The sequence below is a fragment of the Pelodiscus sinensis genome, chromosome 2 (assembly GCF_049634645.1).
Source record: "Pelodiscus sinensis isolate JC-2024 chromosome 2, ASM4963464v1, whole genome shotgun sequence".
NCBI classification, from domain to species: Eukaryota; Metazoa; Chordata; order Testudines; family Trionychidae; genus Pelodiscus; species Pelodiscus sinensis.
The window spans coordinates 109,384,697-109,393,314 of record NC_134712.1 but is presented as its reverse complement, the minus strand read 5'-3'; the positions used below and the strand labels follow the sequence as shown (position 1 = coordinate 109,393,314).

Below are 8,618 nucleotides of genomic sequence, written 5' to 3'. Positions count from 1 at the left end.
CATCGGGCTTTCTTGCTCAAGAAATTAACTTGGCTGTCTACACTGGCCCTCTTGCGCAAGAATACTTGCGCAAGAGGGCTTATCCCTGAGCGGGAGCATTGGCATATTTGTGCAAGAACCACTGGATTTTGTGCAGCCGCTTTTGCGCAAAATCATGCCAGTCTAGACGCAGCCCAAGAGTTTAGTTCCCCCACTGCTCGCTGGAATCAGATATTTGTATCTGCTCTGTGCCAGCTCCAATAATCCGGGGTGATGAGGGACCTGTTATTCTTCTAGTACCTGTACTCCAGTCAGGTCAGTCAGTGTTGAGCTGTGTCCCCCTTAATCCTTGCACAGGGCAGCTGGCTGAGCAGGTGGCTGCTCTAGTCCTATTACCTTGGAGGAAGATTTTAGCTCTGGTGAAGGAGTTTAGGAATAGGCATGGAGCTGCCTGTGACAGTGTGGTTTAGGGTACAGGGGGAGACAGAGTAAATGGACAGAGACAGGAATAGCTAGGCAGAGAGAAGAACAAAGCAGTGAAGGGAGACGTTAGGAGCAGATTACAAATAGAACAGAAACATGTCTGAGTATTTGCAGCAAAGTTTATATCAGAAACAGTGCGGTTACACAATTATAGTGCTCACACACCATGAAGCAAATATTTTGAAAAGCCGAAGTCTGTTATTGTGTTGGCTTCCAGGCTCCAGCATGGGCAACTCTGAAGGAGTCTATACAGCTTGAGCTTAAGAGGCTCTGAACCTGGGGGCTGTAACGGACTCTCATCCACTGTGGATCAGCCATCAAAAGAAATTCAGTTTGAGGCCTAGTGTAAGTCAGCTCCTGGACAAACCTGGAAGAATAAGTAGTTTTCTGGTTGTGAATCAGGCCCTTCCCATAATCCTCAGCAGACGTGCTAGAACTAAGGGTGCTACTGCATCTCCTGGCTTGGAAGAGGTTTCCATTATGTACAGAGTATGCAGTTTGGTTCAATGGCTCGCAGCACCCCACTATAAAAATTGTTCAAATACCTCGTGCTTCAGAGATGTTCTTCAGAATAAAAGGCATAGTTTGTCAGGCAGTAATCCAGAGACCTGCTTTACAGTTCTGGGTATTCCTGGGCATACTTTGTAACAGAACAGTTTGTTTTTGTTTACTGACATGTACATTCACTTCTTCCAGAGAGTCAGTGCTCTTTGGCTGCCTCTGCTGTCAACTCTGCCAATTTCACTGGGGAAATGTTGAGGGAAAATTTGGCTCAGAAGAATGAAGATGTCTGAATCAGTATCTTCTTCTCTGAAAATTCATTCAGTATTTACCAAAGAGGGAGGACAATTTCTGAATGTGATTCGTGTATTGTTGTGGAATGTAACATTAATTAAACACACAGTGAAGTTTTGTCTCTATTTGACCCACTAGTTGCATATTTTTCATACTGCTAACCTGACTATACTGAATTGGTACCACAGAAACAGCTATCAGTACTGGAACATTCCAGTCCCTGCTTCACGAGTAGTCCTTATGCATGCATTTTTATTGGCTTCATTGAGACTACTTGCATCAGTGAGGATTTTCAGGATCAGGCTCCAAGTTTCCTACACGAAGCGTCTGTACGTTCAAAAGCATTGACTTGGCTCTGCAACATTCCTTTCATATCCTGTCCTGTATTGTTGTTCTTTCTGTCTGCTTGACTGACAACCCTGTAAAACACAAAACAACAGGATAGAGTTGGATGGTGGGAGGAAATATTGTCATCAGTTTCGGATATCATTATTGAAACAGCTTCAAATTATCAACAGCTACTGGGGGAAAATGCTGATTTTTTTTCCCTTGGATAGTATTCCCTATTCATTAATCGGTTTCTTGACTCACTGACCCATTTTTCCTGTAATAATTCTTCTGTGGAAAATCCAGTATTTCCTCATCAGTCCTTATGCCTACCTCTGTATTCATGGACTGAAGATTTCAGTGCTTTCTAAGATGGTGACATTACTGACCATAATTGGGAAGGAGCCTTCCCTCTTATCAGTTTGGAAATCTTGTTCTAATCCTCTGGATTTACTGGCTTTTGTTAGTTTCTACCCCAGAGGTGTAATAGGATTTAGAAGGGAGTTATTGAGAATGATCTGAGTCTGCTGGATTCCAGAGAGTGGTAGGGGGCAGGTCTTTTATCTCTAGGACCATTACACTAATGCTTGTAACCTATCACCTGGAAAGGGTTTGGTGAGTTTAAGCCTAATGATCTCACACACTACAGGGTCTTTTATTTGAGACTCTCAGAGTTTAACAAACATTCCTTCATTTAAGCATCTCAACAGCCCTGACTTCCCATCAGTCTTAGGATTTCTCATTTCACAGTTGTATCTTGGTACCACAGGAGCTAGTATTTCTGGTAAATATTTGCCCCCTTTTATTTTTGTTTGGATAAACAGATATACCAAGAGGTTGCAAAAACTGACTGCTCTAGACCACACAACAAAGAACTCTCAGAACTGGGAATGGGGCCCAGAATTTTTGACTTCCACACCACTAACTGAGAGGAGTGATATGCCCTCCTTTTAGGAGTCAGACCCTAGGAGTCAGTGGGCAGCTCAAAGTGGCATAAGCCAACTTCCTCTATTTTCTTAGAGAAGTCAAGTTAAGAATAAGGGTGAATGACTTCTTAACTGAGAGGTGCCAAAATCAAGAGGAGTACTTGGATGTTTGAAAACTACCCTTCTTCTATTATCTTTGTTCTATTGCAAATTGCTCCAGTGATTAATTACAATTAATCAACAATGACTTAATATTGTTAGCATTGCTACCAGAACATGTTTCTTAGACAGCAAATTGGATTTTTCATGTTATGTTGTAGATTGAAAAAAACTGTAGGAAAAGTGTATTGGAAGTTAAGCACCCCAATGCCCCAGTAACATGCAGTGGGGCTTTGGTCCCTAGGTAGCATTCACAAAAAAGCAAGTCACAAAAAAGAAGATAATGCAAAAGACTTATCCAAGAGTCTGTTTTTAAATTTCCTACCTTCTGTTCTTTATCATTCTCAAGGATCAGTGGAAAATAATTGAAAGAAAAAAATTTAAATAACCCACTAGGACAGGCCTGGGCAAAATACCCTCTGTGAGCCAGATGTGGCCCACGAAGACACCAATTCCAGCCCATGAACACAGCAGGAAGCCTCAGGCAGACTCCCTGACTGCAACCCCCCATGCTGCTGAGAAAAGCAGCTATTGTGGGACTCTATTTGAACATCTGTGAGCCCGGGAGAGGAAGGAGAGGCATCACGCACTTTTCCTGCCCCCAGCACAATCCCATTGGCTGGTTTCTGGCCAATAGGAGCTGCCTTTTTTCAACACTCTCGTCCCTTCCCCTCAGGCTCATAGCTGTTCAAAAACCTCTGTCCCCTTCCCCAGGTCACAACCCCTTCTTGCCCAAGGTCACAACCCAAACCCCATTACCCTATTCCCCTAACCCAGATCACAACTGCCTCCTTCACCCACACTCCCTTTCAGATTCCACACTCTCTCCTGTACTCAACCTCTAACCCAGACCCTCTGCACCTCCTCCATTAATATCATGGAAGAGTGAGGTCCTTGACCACTTCCGAAAATGTTGGCGTGGCCCCCCCCCATCAAAAATTATTGCTCACCCCTGCACTAGGAGAATCAAGTAATAGCGTAAGTTAATAGACTGTTTCATAGACTATAAGTCCAAAAGGGGCTACCAGATCATCATCTGACCTCCTGAATACCACAAACCACAGAATTTCATCCAGCTACCCCTGTATTGAGCCCAATAGTTAGTCTGACTAAAGCATCTCTTCCAGAATGGCCTCCAATCTTGATTGGAAGATTGAAGATGAAGATGATTGCTAGATGCAATACTAATTCCTTGGAAATGGTGATGAATGATGGAAACAAACTACAAAGGAAGTGGTTATTTTTCATCTTCTGAAGAAGCTACCACTTCCCTAGCAAATTGTTCCAATGACTAATCACCATTTCTAATGACTTTACATTGTATCTAGCAACGGTATTAGAACTTGATTCTTGGACAGCAAACAGGATTTTTCATTTTAATGTTGTAGATTGGAAAAAACAAGAAAAGTATATTGGAAGTTAAACTCTTTGATTCCCCAGTAACGTTTAGTGGGACATAGGTCCCTAGCTAGCAATTATCCTTTAGAAAATCTTTACATAAGGGCCTAAATCTATACCACTGAAACCAAAGGGAGCAAAAGCAATCTTTAAGTGCCTACAGATTTGATTAAAAACAAGCACTGAATTCTAACCAGTGATGCATACAGAGAATACAAGTTATTAGGGGGAAATGTATTTAAAAGTAGGATATGGAAAACAACATCTATTGTTAACTCATTATTTTTAAAAAGACCCCAGTTTAAACAAGATTGATCCAATTTTTTAAAACAGTCTTTTCAGGTGGAGATGCAAGGTTTTGTGCCTGAAAATCTTGCTGCTTCTCTCCACACCCAGCCAACCTGGATGTAGGTTTGTTTATGTGGTTATGTACATTATAGTCCCTTCCCTGTGGGGAAGGATACTGCCTTTAGTAACCTGTTGGGGAGGTTACTGCCAATGAACAGCCCATATGCTCAAACAAGGCTCCTTGTGCCCTTTTTCCATTGATGTGCTCAAGCAAGTGTCAGATACAGTCTATTTTATAAAGAGCTGGTAACCCTTGTGTTGCTATAGACATAATAACGTGCACAAGAACAAAGGAAAGAACTGCATAAAGGGACAAACAGAAAAGGAAAATCTTGATTGACTGAAAACACATTAAGAATGGTTTTAGAATGATCATAATGCTGGATAATGAAAGTGGATAATATTGGAAATGTTCCCTTTCCAAATACTTCACATAGGTTAGAACCCAAACAGATATGCAAAAGAAAGCTAGATGCATTAAAAAAACACTTAAACTGATAGTTTAATTTTCCCCCCAAATGCTACAGACTGAGCTCTCTGTTTTTCTTTCAGTAGACTCTTGCTTTCTTCTGAGTGGTGGTGGCTTGATGATAGTTATGTAAATACATTAAAGAAAATCCCAGCAAAGAAAAGGAGAGGATTATCTGGGGGTTATTTGAAAAGTCAAACAAGGAATAATGGCCTAAAATTAAAAATGGGGAAAATCAGGCTAGACATTAGGAAAAAATCTTTTAACCTTGCATATGAAATAGATAATAGATCATCAAAGGAGGTAATGAAGGAAAGAATAGATAGGATAAGCTACTAGTAGAGATGGGTAGGAATGGTGTCCCTAGCCTCTGTTTCTCCAGCAGTGGGTGACAGGGGAGGAATCACGTGAGGATTACCTGTTGTGATCCCTCCCTCTGGCGCATCTGGCATTGGCCACTGTTGGCAGACAGGAAACTGGGCTAGCTGGACCTTTGGTCTGACCCAGTATGTTCTTATAATTTATGGAAATGGCTTTCCTGAAGTGGGTGACCGGACAAGAAGATTCAGACTTTTTTTTACCAGCCCTCAACCCCACATAATTCCATGAAAACATTGAGAAAAGCTTGCACACTTGTCTCAGGCTTCTTGTGAAGATTGCTCTCTATGGCACATTTCTGTACTTCTCCCCATCTGATCCACCAAGTATTTGATGGCGTGTAGAGCGATTGAGAGAGCAGGCGGAAGCTCAATCCAACTTGTTGTAAATCAAAATAAATGAAAGAGGGATGAGCTACAAATCACATCTATGGCTCTTCTTATTTTGTCTCCAGTACTTTAAGAGCTCAAGTATGCATCTTCTCTGTGCTGAGGTTTCTCTAATTTCTTTTTTCATCTGGTCACTTGTCCCCCTCTTAGATTTATTAATTTTTCATATAGTGTTCTTGAACAATGTACTCCTATCTTTGTCATGTTTCTTTTACTCTTCTGAGAGTGCAGATGGAAAGTATATAGTATGAAAATGACAACTCCGAAAGGCATGAATTTTACATGGTGTTCTTCAGTTTGACCACAAGGTCAGGAGTTGGAGGAGGGTCTGCCTCAAATGTTTGCCTGTTGCAATCTCACAGTGAGCTTCAGATGCAGGATGACAAAGGAGGAGGTAGAGTGGCAGGGGAGAGGTAGGTGGTTTCATGTAGCGCAGGAGGAGAATCTGTATTTAGGAGTGATTGTCCTAAACAAATTAAGAGGAACTTTAAAAGAAGCACCCAAATATTTGTTTTTGGTTTCATTCTGTCAAACTGAACATGGCTAGAATGGAGGGGTTGAAGTTGGATAGAAAAGTGGGTTAAAAATTCCAACCCAAACAGCCATTTTCCCCATACTTGTCATTCAGTAAGTTCCACAGACAGCTATAGTTTTCCTACCAGAGCCATACTAAAAGGGAAGCACTGATGTGGCTTTAGACATGTTGCCAAACACTGCTACACTCCAGAAACGCTTGCTCCACACTGTGCATGTAGAGCCACCCTGGCAAGGGCAGGGTTAAGAGAAGCCAGCATGCCTAATTAGCTTATTCTGTGGCAGCTGGAGGGAGAAAAGGTAATGAAAGACTAACCCAGCTCAGGAGAACCACCCTGGGTGGGTCTGAGGGAGAGGAAAGACAGCAAAGAGAGACCATGCACCCTGGGATTATCCCTGAAGTAAGAGGACAGTTGGGTAGAAGAAAACTTCTAAAGCAGGCCTGAGAAAAGAGAGACTCCAGAGAAAAAGTTCTTAGGGTCAGCTGCTTGGGAGGGAGGCACTCTAACTCTGCAAGACCTGGGAGTGGTGAAGAATAGAGCTTGAGAAGTGTGAAAGAGTTGTTGTTCTATTGATTTTGGTCAGTTATCCCTAGAAGGAAGGGGTCAGACTCTGAAGGCATGTCTACATTTGAGCTGGGAGGTGATTCCTAGCTTGTTTAGATGTGTCTGCATTAGCTCTAGCACCTTGTAATAGCAGTGTTCCTGCAGTAGTACAGAGAGCTGTTTGGGCTAGCTGCCCAAAGCACAGCACAACACAGCCCTGCCCTACACACTGCACAGGTCCTCACGTGGCTAGCCTGAGCTGCTGCGGCCATGGTGCTATGTTTAGCTACTTCAAGTAGGGATGTCTGCATGCGGGGAATCCTGCCTTGGCTGGAGAGCCAAGTCACCACACAGACCACTGAGGGCAGTCCGGAGGAGGATGGTGAAACAGAGGGCTCTGAGGTCCTGAGCCTTTCCACAAGGAAGTGCTCCAGAATGGTGAGTCTACAACATCTTTTTAATGGTGTCACAGATCTACACAATTCTTTGCAAGCAGCGGGGTTTTGCACCTGCTGAAGTCAGGGAGAGTTTCTTGCTGCTGATTTTTGGATCACTCTACTTCAAAAAGAACATATAAAATTAGATGGATTTTTTAAAAGGGCTCCAAAATGGTTAGGGGCATATCAGAAGAATGAAAAGATTGGGAGTGCTTACTCTGGAGAAGAGCAGAATAGGAAGAAACATGAAAAAGGGATGTTTGATTAAACCAAAAGGAGGTAGCAAATTCAAAAATGATAAAATGAAATATTTTCCCCATAATGAATAATTAGATTGTGGAATTATATTGGCACCACCACAGGATGCCACTGAAATCTAGAGTATAGAAAAATTTAAAAAGTGATTGGATACTTACATGGTGTCACAACATTTTCTCTAACACTATGAAAGAATTTTGTGCTTCTGGGCTTAAGTCCATCTTTCCTAACTCTAATGGGGTTAGGGTAATACTTTACAGTGGCTGTGTGTGGGAGGGTAGGGGGAATTATCCTATATCTGTCTATCAAAGCACTTTCACAATGCACTGGGGTTTTGCCAGTGTACCGGTAAACCTTGTTATTTTGGCCTGAATCTACAGCCCCAATTCTACCTCCAGTGACATGTTTGTCTTTAATTAGTCCCCCATTTCATTGTGTAGACACATTGTTTTCAGTGGGACTGCACAGGTGTAATGGTTTGAAACTTAGTATAGAGTTCCACTGATTCTGTGCAAGACGCAACAGAAGCCCTCGTGCATTGAACAATATTGTCTCTGAGAGGCTAAGAGAATTCTAAAATTATTTTGGCATTTAGCAGGCATGCATTTGAATACATTTAGGAACCTAACCCGTTGAAGTGCTGTCTTCACAAGGGTCACTTTTTGGAGTACAAGGCACTTGTACATTTTCCAGTTCTGCAGAGCGAAGTTTATTGGTTAATAATGAACTTAGGTATTGTTTCCCCATGTGCTGATCATGCCACTGGCGCTCACCTTCTTGCTCTCTAGGGCTCCCCACCACCCTGTCCTAATGGGCTAGATGCTGTGGTCTCCCTCAGACAAGGCACAGAATTGGGGTAACCACCCCCCTGAAGAGCAATGCAGCTATTGAACCGGTTCAGCTTTGAGAGACTGCAGTTCTAGGGCTCAGCACCCAGGAAACCAACCCCCAAAAAGGATCAAACCCCCCAAGTAAATCTGTTTTTCTCTGTGTAAAAGTTTTACATGAGGAAAACTCATGAGGATGTTCACCCTTTTTATCAATGAAAGAGAGATCTGCACATTGGTCATCTCTTCCCCTTTCCCCCATAACAGTTATTTACACTGGGCCTGATAGTTGTGGGGGGAGGGAGTATTTTTTTTAATTAACTACAACTAGTAGGATTTAAGTAGTTGCAAGTGAAAACAGACATC

General features: G+C 42.4%; 1 long non-coding RNA gene across 2 annotated transcripts in view; it reads right to left on the bottom strand.

Moving 5' to 3' along the window:
- Positions 1 to 575: 575 nt before the first annotated feature.
- Positions 576 to 8,618, bottom strand: part of LOC142827174 (uncharacterized) — a 117,979-nt gene continuing 109,936 nt past the window's right edge. For both annotated transcript variants that reach the window (XR_012901647.1, XR_012901648.1), the window contains one exon: positions 576 to 1,676. This is a non-coding gene — a long non-coding RNA (uncharacterized LOC142827174). The remainder of the gene's footprint in view (positions 1,677 to 8,618) is intronic.